The sequence below is a fragment of the Oncorhynchus gorbuscha genome, linkage group LG07 (genome assembly GCF_021184085.1).
Source record: "Oncorhynchus gorbuscha isolate QuinsamMale2020 ecotype Even-year linkage group LG07, OgorEven_v1.0, whole genome shotgun sequence".
Classification (NCBI taxonomy): domain Eukaryota; kingdom Metazoa; phylum Chordata; class Actinopteri; order Salmoniformes; family Salmonidae; genus Oncorhynchus; species Oncorhynchus gorbuscha.
This window is the reverse complement of record NC_060179.1, coordinates 78,207,260-78,224,057: the sequence shown is the minus strand read 5'-3', so window position 1 is coordinate 78,224,057 and position 16,798 is coordinate 78,207,260. Positions and strand designations below refer to the sequence as shown.

At 46.4% G+C, this 16,798-nt stretch overlaps 1 non-coding gene across 1 annotated transcript; it reads left to right on the top strand.

Moving 5' to 3' along the window:
• The first annotated feature begins 16,682 nt into the window (after positions 1-16,682).
• On the top strand, positions 16,683-16,798 carry LOC124040517. Its single transcript, XR_006839750.1, has one exon. It is a non-coding gene; the product is annotated as a U5 spliceosomal RNA (small nuclear RNA).

Here is a 16,798-nt window from a genome sequence, read left to right as displayed (position 1 = left end):
CACTATATTGGTTAAGGGCTCTACACTATATTGGTTAAGGGCTCAGACTATATTGGTTAAGGGCTCTACACTATATTGGTTAAGGGCTCTACACTATATTACCAAGGGTTAAGGGCTCTACACTATATTGGTTAAGGGCTCTACACTATATTGGTTAAGGGCTCCAGACTATAGGTTAAGGGCTCTACACTATATTGGTTAAGGGCTCTACACTATATTGGTTAAGGGCTCAGACTATATTGGTTAAGGGCTCAGACTATATTGGTTAAGGGCTCTACACTATATTGGTTAAGTGTTAAGGGCTCACACTATATTGGTTAAGGGCTCTACACTATATTGGTTAAGGGCTCTACACTATATTGGTTAAGGGCTCTACACTATATTGGTTAAGGGCTCAGACTATATTGGTTAAGGGCTCAGACTATATTGGTTAAGGGCTCTACACTATATTGGTTAAGGGCTCTACACTATATTGGTTAAGGGCTCTACACTATATTGGTTAAGGGCTCTACACTATATTGGTTAAGGGCTCTACACTATATTGGTTAAGGGCTCTACACTATATTGGTTAAGGGCTCTACACTATATTGGTTAAGGGCTCTACACTATATTGGTTAAGGGCTCTACACTATATTGGTTAAGGGCTCTACACTATATTGGTTAAGGGCTCTACACTATATTGGGTACACTATATTGGTTAAGGGCTCTACACTATATTGGTTAAGGGCTCTACACTATATTGGTTAAGGGCTCTACACTATATTGGTTAAGGGCTCTACACTATATTGGTTAAGGGCTCTACACTATATTGGTTAAGGGCTCTACACTATATTGGTTAAGGGCTCTACACTATATTGGTTAAGGGCTCTACACTATATTGGTTAAGGGCTCTACACTATATTGGTTAAAGGGCTCTACACTATATTGGTTAAGGGCTCTACACTATATTGGTTAAGGGCTCTACACTATATTGGTTAAGGGCTCTACACTATATTGGTTAAGGGCTCTACACTATATTGGTTAAGGGCTCTACACTATATTGGTTAAGGGCTCTACACTATATTGGTTAAGGGCTCTACACTATATTGGTTAAGGGCTCTACACTATATTGGTTAAGGGCTCTACACTATATTGGTTAAGGGCTCTACACTATATTGGTTAAGGGCTCTACACTATATTGGTTAAGGGCTCTACACTATATTGGTTAAGGGCTCTACACTATATTGGTTAAGGGCTCTACACTATATTGGTTAAGGGCTCTACACTATATTGGTTAAGGGCTCTACACTATATTGGTTAAGGGCTCTACACTATATTGGTTAAGGGCTCTACACTATATTGGTTAAGGGCTCTACACTATATTGGTTAAGGGCTCTACACTTTATTGGTTAAGGGCTCTACACTATATTGGTTAAGGGCTCTACACTATATTGGTTAAGGGCTCTACACTATATTGGTTAAGGGCTCTACACTATATTGGATATTAGCATTATCTCTATGCATAGTCACTTAAATAACTCTTCCTACGTGTACAGTTGTAGTCAGAAGTTTACATACACCTTAGACAAATACAGTTTTTCACAATTCCTGACATTTAATCCTAGTAAAATTCCCGTTTTAGGTCAGTTAGGATCACCACTTTATTTTAAGAATGTGAAATGTCAGAATAATGGTAGAGAGAATGATTTATTTCAGCTTTTTCAGTTCTGCCCACACATTTTCTATAGGATTGAGGTCAGGGCTTTCTGATGGCCACTCCAATACCTTGACTTTGTTGTCCTTAAGCCATTTTGCTACAACTTTGGAAGTATGCTTGGGGGTCATTGTCCATTTGGAAGACCCATTTGTGATCAAGCTTTAACATCCTGACTGCTGTCTTGAGATGTTGCTTCAATATATCCACATAATTTTCTTTCCTCATGATGCCATCTATCATGTGAGGTGCACCAGTTCCTCCTGCAGAAAAGCACCCCCACAACATGATGCTGCCACCCCCGTGCTTCACGGTTGGGATGGTGTTCTTCGGCTTGCAAGCATCCCCCTTTTTCCTCCAAACATAACGATGGTCATTATGGCCAAACAGTTCTATTTTTGTTTCATCAGACCAGAGGTACCATCTTTGTTTCCATGTGCAGTTGCAAACCAAAGTCTGGCTTTTTTATGGTTTTTCTTCCTTGCTGAGCAGCTTTTGAGGTTATGTCGATGAGGGACTCGTTTTACTGTGGATAAAGATATTTTTGTACCTGTTTCCTCCAGCATCTTCCAGGTCCTTTGCTGTTGTTCTGGGATTGATTTGCACCTTTCGCACCAAAGTACGTTCATATCTAGGACACAGAACACGTTTCCTTCCTGAGCGGTATGATGGCTGCGTGGTCCCATGGTGTTTATACTTGCGTACGATTGTTTGTACAGATGAATGTGGTACCCTCAGGTGTTTGGGAATTGCTCCCAAGGATCAACCAGACTTGTTGAGGTCTATATTTTTTTTCTAAGGTCTTGGCTGATTTCTTTTAATTTTCCCATGATGTCACGCAAAGAGGCACTGAATTTGAAGGTCGGCCTTGAAATACATTTACAGGTACTACACCTCCAGTGACTCAAATTATGTAAATAAGCCTATCAGAATCCATGACATAATTTTCTGGAATTCTCTGGTGTATATAGCCTCCACATTGACTCTGTACCGGTACCCCCTGTATATAGCCTCCACATTGACTCTGTACCAGTACCCCCTGTATATAGCCTCCACATTGACTCTGTACTGGTACCCCCTGTATATAGCCTCCACATTGACTCTGTACCGATACCCCTGTATATAGCCTCCACATTGACTCTGTACCGATACCCCCTGTATATAGCCTCCACATTGACTCTGTACCGGTACCCCTGTATATAGCCTCCACATTGACTCTGTACCGGTACCCCCTGTATATAGCCTCCACATTGACTCAGTACCGGTACCCCCTGTATATAGCCTCCACATTGACTCTGTACCGGTACCCCCTGTATATAGCCTCCACATTGACTCTGTACCGGTACCCCCTGTATATAGCCTCCACATTGACTCTGTACCGGTACCCCCTGTATATAGCCTCCACATTGACTCTGTACCGGTACCCCCTGTATATAGCCTCCACATTGACTCTGTACCGGTACCCCTGTATATAGCCTCCACATTGACTCTGTACCGGTACCCCCTGTATATAGCCTCCACATTGACTCTGTACCGGTACCCCCTGTATATAGCCTCCACATTGACTCTGTACCGGTACCCCCTGTATATAGCCTCCACATTGACTCTGTACCAGTACCCCCTATATATAGCCTCTAAATTGACTCTGTACCAGTACACCTTGTAGATAGCCTCCACATTGACTCTGTACCGATACCCCCTGTATATAGCCTCCACATTGACTCGGTACCGGTAACCCCTGTATATAGCCTCCACATGGACTCTGTACCGATACCCCCTGTATATATCCTCCACATTGCCTCTGTACCGGTACCCCCTGTATATAGCCTCCACATTGACTATGTACCAGTACCCCCTGTATATAGCCTCCATATTGACTCTATATAGGTAAGGGCTCTCCAACCCTGTATCCTGGACAGCCACCCTCCTGTAGGTCCCTGATCCAACTCCAGTTGTAACTAAACTGATTCAACCAGCTAATTATTAGAATCCATCATCGTAAAAGCACTGCATAAATCTATCATTGTATTTAAGGTTCTTATAAAAATGTCATGCAGTTTATGTGTTGTGTGTGTGTGTGTGTGTGTGTGTGTGTGTGTGTGTGTGTGTGTGTGTGTGTGTGTGTGTGTGTGTGTGTGTGTGTGTGTGTGTGTGTGTGTGTGTGTGTGTGTGTGTGTGTGTGTGTGTGTGTGTGTGTGTGTGTGTGTGTGTGTGTGTGTGTGTGTGTGTGTGTGTGTGTGTGTGCTCTTCTCTCACCTCTACAGGCTGCGGGTCAGGGCAGAGTTGGGTTCAGTGGTCCTCTACTGCAGACATACCTCCAGTTTAGAGACATCCCACCACCCTCACATGAACTCTCTCTCCCACAGCCACAGACGCACAGTGACAATGAAGACTATATAGGGGCGGCAGGGTGGCCTAGTGGTTAGAGCGTTGGACTAGTAACCGGAAGGTTGCAAGTTCAAACCCCTGAGCTGACAAGGTACAAATCTGTCGTTCTGCCCCTGAACAGGCAGTTCACCTACTGTTCCTATGCCGTCATGGAAAATAAGCATTTGTTCTTAACTGACTAGTTAAATAAAGGTAAAAAAATAAAAATAGTTGACCAAGACAACATAAACAGACACATCACATGTGCCAAATACAACAGTTGTAGTCCTTAGAGTGAAATGCTGACTTACAAGCCCTTAACCAACAATGCAGTTTAAAAAAGTAAGAGATAAAAGTAACAAATAATTAAAGAGCAACAGTAAAATAACAATAGCGAGGCTACTGTATACAGGGGGGTACCGGTCAATGTGCGGAGGCACCGGTGTTGAGGTAATATGTAGGTAGAATTATTAAATGGTGGCCTAGTGGTTAGAGCGTTGGACCAATAACCAACAGGTTCCTAGACCGAATCCCCGAACTGACAAGGTAAAAATCTGTTGTTCTGCCCCTGAACAAGGCAGTTAATGCTTTGTTCTTTGGTTGTAGATTGTTATTAACTGACTTGCCTAGTTAAATATAAATCTAAATAAAGTGACTATTAGATAATAACAAAGAGTCTCAAGCTGCTCCACTACGGAGCTCTCTGCTCCACTACAGAGCTCTCTTCTCCACTACAGAGCTCTCTGCTCCACTACGGAGCTCTCTGCTCCACTACGGAGCTCTCTTCTCCACTACAGAGCTCTCTGCTCCACTACGGAGCTCTCTGCTCCACTACGGAGCTCTCTTCTCCACTACAGAGCTCTCTGCTCCACTACAGAGCTCTCTTCTCCACTACGGAGCTCTCTGCTCCACTACAGAGCTCTCTTCTCCACTACAGAGCTCTCTGCTCCACTACAGAGCTCTCTTCTCCACTACGGAGCTCTCTGCTCCACTACAGAGCTCTCTTCTCCACTACGGAGCTCTCTGCTCCACTACAGAGCTCTCTTCTTCACTACAGAGCTCTCTGCTCCACTACAGAGCTCTCTGCTCCACTACAGAGCTCTCTGCTCCACTACAGCCGCGTCGATGAGATTTGGGGTTTTGCATTTTCTGCGTTGTCCTCATTGGCTGCATTGTCTGCATTGTCTGCACTGTTTGCATTGTCTGCACTGTCTGCATTGTCTGTGTTGCCTTCACTGTCTGCACTGTCTGCACTGTCTGCACTATCTGCACTGTCTACATTGTCTGCACTGTCTGCACTGTCTGTGTTGTCTGCATTGTCTGCACTGTCTGCACTGTCTGCACTGTCTACATTGTCTGCACTGTCTGCACTGTCTGCACTGTCTGCACTGTCTGCACTGTCTACACTGTCTGCACTGTCTACACTGTCTGCACTGTCTGCACTGTCTGCACTGTCTGCATTGTCTGTGTTGCCTTCACTGTCTGCACTGTCTGCACTGTCTACACTGTCTGCACTGTCTGCACTGTCTGCACTGTCTGCATTGTCTGTGTTGCCCTCACTGTCTGCACTGTCTGCATTGTCTGCACTGTCTGCATTGTCTGCACTGTCTGCACTGTCTGCATTGTCTGCACTGTCTGCACTGTCTGCATTGTCTGCATTGTCTGCATTTGATGCTTGTTAAAACTATCGCCCTGTTTACAATTCTTCTGACAGACGACACGTTCTGAACGTTCTGTAACGTTGCAGCCTTCTAAACAGATGCCCAGCTTCAGTGACTCTTGGTTGGTCGGCGTCACACACTTTGGTCCCGCATTTGATGGCAGAGGGGAAGTACGACATAAAACTGTGGAGCTTAGATGTGGTTTGTTTACATGAAAACTGGAGCACAGGGGCCACAAAGCAACACATTCCGTGTCAAACCTACCACCCGTGTCAATCTATTTAGATGACGTTTGGATTAGCGCTGAGCATCTGAAAAGTCGCTGTATAAATGCTAGTTTTATTATTAGCGGCCAGGTTCACATCTCAGCTTATCTCTGTGGCCCCTGATATATACCAACACAATGGTTAGATCAGTCTTTTCTATCTACCCAGCCAGTCACTCTGCCATTCACTGGTTATGACTGGCTGATTATAGGATCAATGTCATTATGGTGATTATTAAGAACTATGTGGATTCATTAAGCACAAGATTAAAGAACCACAGGAAACTGAAGGGTGAAGGCTAGAGCCTGGGAGCCTAAATAGGGGTTAGACATACTTAGATGTGTGTGTGTGCGATTTATACTGTACTGTACTGTGTGTGTGTGTGTGTGTGTGTGTGTGTGTGTGTGTGTGTGTGTGTGTGTGTGTGTGTGTGTGTGTGTGTGTGTGTGTGTGTGTGTGTGTGTGTGTGTGTGTGCGTGTGCGTGTGCGTGTGTGTGCGTGTGCGTGTGCGTGTGCGTGTGTGTGTGTACGCACGTGTGCGTTGGAGCTATTTCCACCCGAGAGAAAGAGACTGTGCCAAGCCTCCATCTGTGGAAGATAACGAGCATGCAGGGTCACAGCTTCCGCAGGTCAGGAGGAATGTCCCAGCATGCTCTACTTCTACTTTAAACGCACCACATTACTTTCATTAACCAGGAAAGACTTTGGATTTCATCCCAATTCTATTCCTCCTATATAGTACAATACTTTTGGCCAGGGCTCATAGTGTTCCCTATTTGGGAATAGGGTGCCATTTGGGAATAGGGTGCCATTTGGGAATAGGGTGCCATTTGGGAATAGGGGACCAGCTAGTCTTGCATTGGGTACGTTCAAGGAACCGCTTCTGTTCTGGTGATTTATGTGAGAAGATAAGTGCCACGCTATCAAACTGGGGATGCTTCCTAAATAGAACCCTATACTGTCTAGTGCACTATCTTTGACTGGAGCAATTCCCTATAAAATATATAGGGAATAGGGCATCATTATGGACGCAATTAGAGACTTGGAGACGTTCAAGAACCGCTTCTGTTCTAAGGGTGTACTGCTATGTGGAAGTTGAATGCACTTCTGACAAACGGAGACTAGTCAACCTGGGTTCAGACATTCACTGTTCATGGGTCGCGAGAACACGTCAGTCAAGACACCTCAAAAATACATTCCCAACAACGTAATATTTACATCGTCTATATATGGTGTTAGATACTATGGAAGCACTGCAGTTCACTCCCTCAACGGTTAAGTAGGTAGTGTGAATGAAATGACACTGGAATAAAGGTTTACCTTCAGCAGTACTATCAAATCAATACTCTTTGACCTCTCTTGTTCTACTGTATGTACAATCTGTTACGTAATATCAACAAAACAGAGCCATGGGAACAGGTAGGCAAACCAAACAAGTTGTCTGTCTGTGTGTGTGTGTGTGTGTGTGTGTGTGTGTGTGTGTGTGTGTGTGTGTGTGTGTGTGTGTGTGTGTGTGTGTGTGTGTGTGTGTGTGTGTGTGTGTGTGTGTGTGTGTGTGTGTGTGTGTGTGTGTGTGTGTGTGTGTGTGTGTGTGTGTGTGTGTGTGTGTGTGTGTGAGCCAACATACACTAGCTACACACCAACAATCTAAAATGGGCTACTAAAATCACTACTATCCGATTTAAAGGAAAATGCAGTTCAGCAGTATGTCCAATTCAGTATAACGCCTGGGGGATCCTCTTTTCTGGTTACAATTCACTGCGGTCGGCCTTGAACTTCCGTGGCTTCAATGAGAGTGAGCAGTTGTTTTCCCTTCTTTCTCTCCCTCTCACACATCACTTGGTTCTGCATGTACACACACATGAACACTTATCGTGATGTATTGCTACTCAGCCTGGCCCTCGTCTCTTTCTCTTCAAGTAATTCCGCAATGATAGCCACTTTTACAGAGCCGATACGGTTCTTCATTCTGTTCAAATGTGGATCAGTGGCGCTGTAGTACATCTTTCAAAACAGTGGCATACCTAGACCAGAGCAGCAGAACAGGAGCAGCTCTAGACCAGAGCATCAGAACAGGAGCGACTCCAGACCAGAGCAGCAGAACAGGAGCAGCTCTAGACCAGAACAGCAGAACAGGAGCAGCTCTAGACCAGAGCATCAGAACAGGAGCGACTCCAGACCAGAGCAGCAGAACAGGAGCGACTCCAGACCAGAGCAGCAGAACAGGAGCGACTCCAGACCAGAGCAGCAGAACAGGAGCGACTCCAGACCAGAGCATCAGAACAGGAGCAGCTCTAGACGAGAACAGCAGAACAGGAGCAGCTCCAGACCAGAGCAGCAGAACAGGAGCAGCTCTAGACCAGAACAGCAGAACAGGAGCGACTCCAGACCAGAGCATCAGAACAGGAGCAGCTCTAGACCAGAACAGCAGAACAGGAGCAGCTCCAGACCAGAGCAGCAGAACAGGAGCAGCTCTAGACCAGAACAGCAGAACAGGAGCGGCTCCAGACCAGAGCAGCAGAACAGGAGCAGCTCTAGACCAGAGCAGCAGAACAGGAGCAGCTCTAGACCAGAGCATCAGAACAGGAGCAGCTCTAGACCAGAGCATCAGAACAGGAGCAGCTCTAGACCAGAGCATCAGAACAGGAGCAGCTCTAGACCAGAGCATCAGAACAGGAGCAGCTTTAGACCAGAGCATCAGAACAGGAGCAGCTCTAGACCAGAGCATCAGAACAGGAGCAGCTCTAGACCAGAGCAGCAGAACAGGAGCAGCTCCAGACCAGAGCAGCAGAACAGGAGCAGCTCCAGACCAGAGCATCAGAACAGGAGCAGCTCTAGACCAGAGCAGCAGAACAGGAGCAGCTCCAGACCAGAGCAGCAGAACAGGAGCGACTCCAGACCAGAGCAGCAGAACAGGAGCGACTCCAGACCAGAGCAGCAGAACAGGAGCAGCTCCAGACCAGAGCAGCAGAACAGGAGCAGCTTTAGACCAGAGCAGCAGAACTGGAGCGACTCCAGACCAGAGCAGCAGAACAGGAGCAGCTTTAGACCAGAGCAGCAGAACAGGAGTGACTCCAGACCAGAGCAGCAGAACAGGAGCAGCTCTAGACCAGAGCAGCAGAACAGGAGCGACTCTAGACCAGAGCAGCAGAACAGGAGCGACTCCAGACCAGAGCAGCAGAACAGGAGCAGCTCTAGACCAGAGCAGCAGAACAGGAGCGACTCTAGACCAGAGCAGCAGAACAGGAGCGACTCCAGACCAGAGCAGCAGAACAGGAGCAGCTCTAGACCAGAGCAGCAGAACAGAAGCGACTCCAGACCAGAGCAGCAGAACAGGAGCGACTCCAGACCAGAGCAGCAGAACAGGAGCGACTCCAGACCAGAGCAGCAGAACAGGAGCAGCTTTAGACCAGAGCAGCAGAACAGGAGCGACTCCAGACCAGAGCAGCAGAACAGGAGCAGCTCCAGACCAGAGCAGCAGAACAGGAGTGACTCCAGACCAGAGCAGCAGAACAGGAGCAGCTCTAGACCAGAGCAGCAGAACAGAAGCGACTCCAGACCAGAGCAGCAGAACAGGAGCGACTCCAGACCAGAGCAGCAGAACAGGAGCAGCTCTAGACCAGAGCAGCAGAACAGAAGCGACTCCAGACCAGAGCAGCAGAACAGGAGCGACTCCAGACCAGAGCAGCAGAACAGGAGCGACTCCAGACCAGAGCAGCAGAACAGGAGCAGCTCTAGACCAGAGCATCAGAACAGGAGCAGCTCCAGACCAGAGCAGCAGAACAGGAGTAGCTCCAGACCAGAGCAGCAGAACAGGAGCGACTCCAGACCAGAGTAGCAGAACAGGAGCGACTCCAGACCAGAGTAGCAGAACAGGAGAATGCTAACTGGAGAGCAGTGCTTAATTTGTATATTCGGGAGATGCCGGAACAGAGGCACTTACAGAAGTTGCACACATGGGAATTATTAGTAGCCTAGGGTCCGGGAAAATGTTGGCACTTTATAAACGCATTTCATGCAATACTACGTCATTTTACATGACTGGAGACTTTGGCAGAATACTTTTAATACCGGCCAAATGATGGAAAGGCCAGGCTACTTTGACACTGACAAAATGAGAATGTGAGATTGATAAAATAATGTACATGTTGAAAGATAATGATAAAATAATTCCACTCTGAAACCTTATAATTGTATGAAATTGATTAGAATCATGAAATTATAATCTGATGATGTGTGTAGTTTTAGTCAGAATTAGGTTAAACAATGTATCTGTATAGTGGAAAAACACAGACTGTCTGAGCAAGGCGTAGCTTGGGATTTGAACTTGTATGTGGGGCCAAAGAAAAAAAACGAGAACAGTTCAACTGTGTTTGGACTGACCTGGCTAGGCCTCTGAGGAACCTATGAGAGCATAGGGAGGACTTCTCAAGGTTTCCCTAATCTCGGGGGAATGGAACTGTCGGCTGGGTAGTGATACACAGTGGTGAGAACTACGGAGATAAAACTCACCTACTGTTTGTGTGGAAGTATGTGCATAGGATACCTACTGTTTGTGTGGAAGTATGTGAGTAGGATACCTACTGTTTGTGTGGAAGTATGTGAGTAGGATACCTACTGTTTGTGTGGAAGTATGTGAGTAGGATACCTACTGTTTGTGTGGAAGTATGTGAGTAGGATACCTACTGTTTGTGTGGAAGTATGTGAGTAGGATACCTACTGTTTGTGTGGAAGTATGTGAGTAGGATACCTACTGTTTGTGTGGAAGTATGTGAGTAGGATACCTACTGTTTGTGTGGAAGTATGTGTGTAGGATACCTACTGTTTGTGTGTAAGTATGTGCATAGGATACCTACTGTTTGTGTGGAAGTATGTGAGTAGGATACCTACTGTTTGTGTGGAAGTATGTGAGTAGGATACCTACTGTTTGTGTGGAAGTATGTGAGTAGGATACCTACGGTTTGTGTGGAAGTATGTGCATATAGGATACCTACTGTTTGTGTGGAAGTATGTGAGTAGGATACCTACTGTTTGTGTGGAAGTATGTGTGTAGGATACCTACTGTTTGTGTGGAAGTATGTGCATAGGATACCTACTGTTTGTGTGGAAGTATGTGCATATAGGATACCTACTGTTTGTGTGGAAGTATGTGAGTAGGATACCTACTGTTTGTGTGGAAGTATGTGTGTAGGATACCTACTGTTTGTGTGGAAGTATGTGTGTAGGATACCTACTGTTTGTGTGGAAGTATGTGAGTAGGATACCTACTGTTTGTGTGGAAGTATGTGAGTAGGATACCTACTGTTTGTGTGGAAGTATGTGAGTAGGATACCTACTGTTTGTGTGGAAGTATGTGAGTAGGATACCTACTGTTTGTGTGGAAGTATGTGAGTAGGATACCTACTGTTTGTGTGGAAGTATGTGAGTAGGATACCTACTGTTTGTGTGGAAGTATGTGCATAGGATACCTACTGTTTGTGTGGAAGTATGTGAGTAGGATACCTACTGTTTGTGTGGAAGTATGTGAGTAGGATACCTACTGTTTGTGTGGAAGTATGTGAGTAGGATACCTACTGTTTGTGTGGAAGTATGTGCATATAGGATACCTACTGTTTGTGTGGAAGTATGTGAGTAGGATACCTACTGTTTGTGTGGAAGTATGTGTGTAGGATACCTACTGTTTGTGTGGAAGTATGTGCATAGGATACCTACTGTTTGTGTGGAAGTATGTGCATATAGGATACCTACTGTTTGTGTGGAAGTATGTGAGTAGGATACCTACTGTTTGTGTGGAAGTATGTGTGTAGGATACCTACTGTTTGTGTGGAAGTATGTGTGTAGGATACCTACTGTTTGTGTGGAAGTATGTGAGTAGGATACCTACTGTTTGTGTGGAAGTATGTGAGTAGGATACCTACTGTTTGTGTGGAAGTATGTGAGTAGGATACCTACTGTTTGTGTGGAAGTATGTGTGTAGGATACCTACTGTTTGTGTGGAAGTATGTGTGTAGGATACCTACTGTTTGTGTGGAAGTATGTGCATATAGGATACCTACTGTTTGTGTGGAAGTATGTGAGTAGGATACCTACTGTTTGTGTGGAAGTATGTGAGTAGGATACCTACTGTTTGTGCACAGCTTTAAAATGGATGTCTTTGTATTATGGACTTTAGAACGTTCTCTGAATAAACTGTACTATCCTTTTGCATAAACTGTGTCTTTGCCTAATTATTATTACACCCATGGTCTTACAAACCTGGGGGATTGGTCAAAGCTATTGATTGATAGTTATTATCATTGGGATTGAACATTCTTGTGACAGAGATCAATAAAAAACCACCTGGTCTTGAATCCATCAATAGTCTGGACCAGGTGTGTGGAGAAACACATTGTACAATATGAGGAGGAAATGATAATGCTAAAAATGCTTTCCAGTTTCACTGACTCACCCAATGACACGCAGCTCACTTCCTGGTGATGGCCAATGACACGCAGCTCACTTCCTGGTGATGGCCAATGACACGCAGCTCACTCCCTGGTGATGGCCAATGACACGCAGCTCACTTCCTGGTGATGGCCAATGACACGCAGCTCACTTCCTGATGATGGCCAATGACACGCAGCTCACTTCCTGGTGATGGCCAATGACACGCAGCTCACTTCCTGGTGATGGCCAATGACACGCAGCTCACTTCCTGGTGATGGCCAATGACACGCAGCTCACTCCCTGGTGATGGCCAATGACACGCAGCTCACTTCCTGGTGATGGCCAATGACACGCAGCTCACTCCCTGGTGATGGCCAATGACACGCAGCTCACTTCCTGGTGATGGCCAATGACACGCAGCTCACTTCCTGATGATGGCCAATGACACGCAGCTCACTTCCTGGTGATGGCCAATGACACGCAGCTCACTTCCTGGTGATGGCCAATGACACGCAGCTCACTTCCTGGTGATGGCCAATGACACGCAGCTCACTCCCTGGTGATGGCCAATGACACGCAGCTCACTCCCTGGTGATGGCCAATGACACGCAGCTCACTTCCTGGTGATGGCCAATGACACGCAGACACGCAGCTCACTCCCTGGTGATGGCCAATGACACGCAGCTCACTCCCTGGTGATGGCCAATGACACGCAGCTCACTCCCTGGTGATGGCCAATGACACGCAGCTCACTCCCTGGTGATGGCCAATGACACGCAGCTCACTCCCTGGTGATGGCCAATGACACGCAGCTCACTCCCTGGTGATGGCCAATGACACGCAGCTCACTCCCTGGTGATGGCCAATGACACGCAGCTCACTCCCTGGTGATGGCCAATGACACGCAGCTCACTCCCTGGTGATGGCCAATGACACGCAGCTCACTTCCCTGGTGATGGCCAATGACACGCAGCTCACTTCCTGGTGATGGCCAATGACACGCAGCTCACTTCCTGGTGATGGCCAATGACACGCAGCTCACTTCCTGGTGATGGCCAATGACACGCAGCTCACTTCCTGGTGATGGCCAATGACACGCAGCTCACTTCCTGGTGATGGCCAATGACACGCAGCTCACTCCCTGGTGATGGCCAATGACACGCAGCTCACTTCCTGGTGATGGCCAATGACACGCAGCTCACTCCCTGGTGATGGCCAATGACACGCAGCTGATGGCCAATGACACGCAGCTCACTCCCTGGTGATGGCCAATGACACGCAGCTCACTCCCTGGTGATGGCCAATGACACGCAGCTCACTCCCTGGTGATGGCCAATGACACGCAGCTCACTCCCTGGTGATGGCCAATGACATGGCCGCAGCTCACTCCCTGGTGATGGCCAATGACACGCAGCTCACTCCCTGGTGATGGCCAATGACACGCAGCTCACTCCCTGGTGATGGCCAATGACACGCAGCTCACTCCCTGGTGATGGCCAATGACACGCAGCTCACTCCCTGGTGATGGCCAATGACACAGCTCACTCCCTGGTGATGGCCAATGACACGCAGCTCACTCCCTGGTGATGGCCAATGACACGCAGCTCACTCCCTGGTGATGGCCAATGACACAGCTCACTCCCTGGTGATGGCTCACTCACCCTGGTGATGGCCAATGACACGCTCACTCCCATGGCCTCACTCCCTGGTGATGGCCAATGACACGCAGCTCACTCCCTGGTGATGGCCAATGACACGCAGCTCACTCCCTGGTGATGGCCAATGACACGCAGCTCACTCCCTGGTGATGGCCAATGACACGCAGCTCACTCCCTGGTGATGGCCAATGACACGCAGCTCACTCCCTGGTGATGGCCACTCCCTGGTGATGACACGCAGCTCACTCCCTGGTGATGGCCAATGACACGCAGCTCACTCCCTGGTGATGGCCAATGACACGCAGCTCACTCCCTGGTGATGGCCAATGACACGCAGCTCACTCCCTGGTGATGGCCAATGACACGCAGCTCACTCCCTGGTGATGGCCAATGTGTTTGTGTCAAAAACATCTCTCTGTCTCTCTCTATTTGTAAAACAATATTTGGAAATTGATCAAATATTTTGGTAGGCTACATACAGTCTTCACTTTTCATCAGGAGCCATTTGCTTTCCAACCTGTGTTTTCCATCGGTTGTATTTGAAATATTGCAAAAGGCCTGTTTTGTCTGCATGCTGTTTTTCACCCACAGATTTGTTCCCGACTGTATGCTATTCCTTGTTATTTGGCTACACTCCACAACTGGGCTTTTTAAAACGTATTTTAAGAAGCAATTGATCCTCTGTGGCTAAATTATAGTCCTTCTCATGGTGTAGTGGTCTCTTCTGAATTATTTATTTGATTTCTGAACAGACAGTAGTAATTCTATAATTTTGTCTGATGTATTTCAATTTATCAGGGGTGCTGCAGGTCCTTCAGAACCCTTCGCACGGCTATGATTATAAGCTATAAATTATGAAGTGCAACGCTGGAGAGATGACAGTTGCAAGCTCATGTCTATCAGAACAGAGAGGGAGAGATATCAGAGAAAGTGAATCTCATTCTAGTTATGTGAGAGATACTGGCACGTTTCTCACACAGACACGGACAGGCTTTGGTCTCAAACATAGGTTACAATGTTGTACAAACCATAAACCTAGGAAGGCTCAACCCAAATCAACTCTTATAATAATGGGGCCGAGCTGAAAATGTTTTTTGTTTTTTCAAATAATGTTTTTTTGTGGGGGCAGGAGAATAAACAAAGAGGCAACTCGAGTGAACTTTGGTCGCTTTTATTATAGTTGTTGCATCGCAAAAAGTGAGAGAAAAAAATGTCATGCCAGTGGTAACGAGGTAACAGATCCGGCCGAAATAGGTTCCGGAAAAAAACAGTCCAAAACGAAGAGGTGACAGATCCTGTTCCAGCAGCATCCGGCTGAAATGACGAGTTGGTGGACTGCTGTGTGAGGCGATCAGTGTGGTGAACTGCGCCTCCTACTGGCTATCCCCGCTACTACAGACAGGGCTGGAGCCCTCCGTACTGCTGAATCCAAAATCTACATGATCCACCAAAATACCAAAGAAAATGTCTCATTTGTGTAACATGTCATCCCAGTCTTTAATTTTTTTCTTTTGGAAAAGTTTTATTTTCACAATTGCTTTTAAAAAACAGCTCATACATTCATTTAATCATTTATACTGTAATGACCCGACTAGATCATAAATGAACAATTGTCCAGACAGAGGCTTGAGTTTACGAATTGACGGTTTATTACACCAACTTTACACAGGCTACTGTTTGGGCCGTAGCACACGCCAAATAGATGACACAAGCCAATCGTGACCTTCTCTTGTGAAGCCCAGACGTAAGAGAGAGAGAACAAAAGCTGAACCTGGTCTTAACTTCCAATGCTCCACCCCCTGCCCAACCCACCTCCACGCCACTCCGCCAACCACCAGGATGCCCGGCATCAGAACATTCCAGGCATTCCCGTGATTGGCAGATAGCAGGTTGATTGACATGTCGGACCCCGCGAACACCGGGTACTGGTCAGTACAACACAACCACCTCCTAGCCTAACACATAACACACAGCTGTCTGTGCGGGTCGCTACAATACATATAAAAACGGCAACAAGGCATAAAACACAGCATTCGAATTTACATTTAAATTTGTTAAAAGTACGTGTTGTTAAGACCAATGACAACAACTATAGATAAAAGTACTTTCTTTGTAAAAACATCAAATCTGTAAAAGCCATTTGAAACATGTTAAAAAGTCACTTTGTTAATGCTGTAGTTTAACGACGTGGAATGAAAACAATCAGGAAGTAGTTGATTCCACTAGTTACCACAGCCACAAAGTAAACACGTGTGGTCTTCATTCAAGGTTAGGGTTAGGCATACATGTATCCGTGTGGTAAAGGTTGGAGCTAGGCTAAACATTACATTTCTAGAAGCGAAATTGTATAAATGGGCGGGGCTTGTGACTTTGTGACCCAGGGTCCCTTTCGCGTTGTCTATATACACTTTATAGAAACGATATTTTAATATTTGCCGTAATTCCACCAAAAACACTCACATATAAAGCGAAAGGAACATGGTCGTGAAAACCTTACTTATGCGGCTCTGAACAGACCATATTATTGGGCACAAAAATATTTAGTTTATGCCCGTTACCGAGATTTATAGTGCTGTGAATGTGGTGGGTGTCGACCCCTCCAATCGGTAGTACACTCTGGTTTCTCTTCAGATCGCATAAATCTTTCGCCTTTTACTAAAGATTTCCGTGGAGAGGAACATTATGAGTATCAACTAATTTTTTGATGCCCGGCCTCAAGGCTGGGCT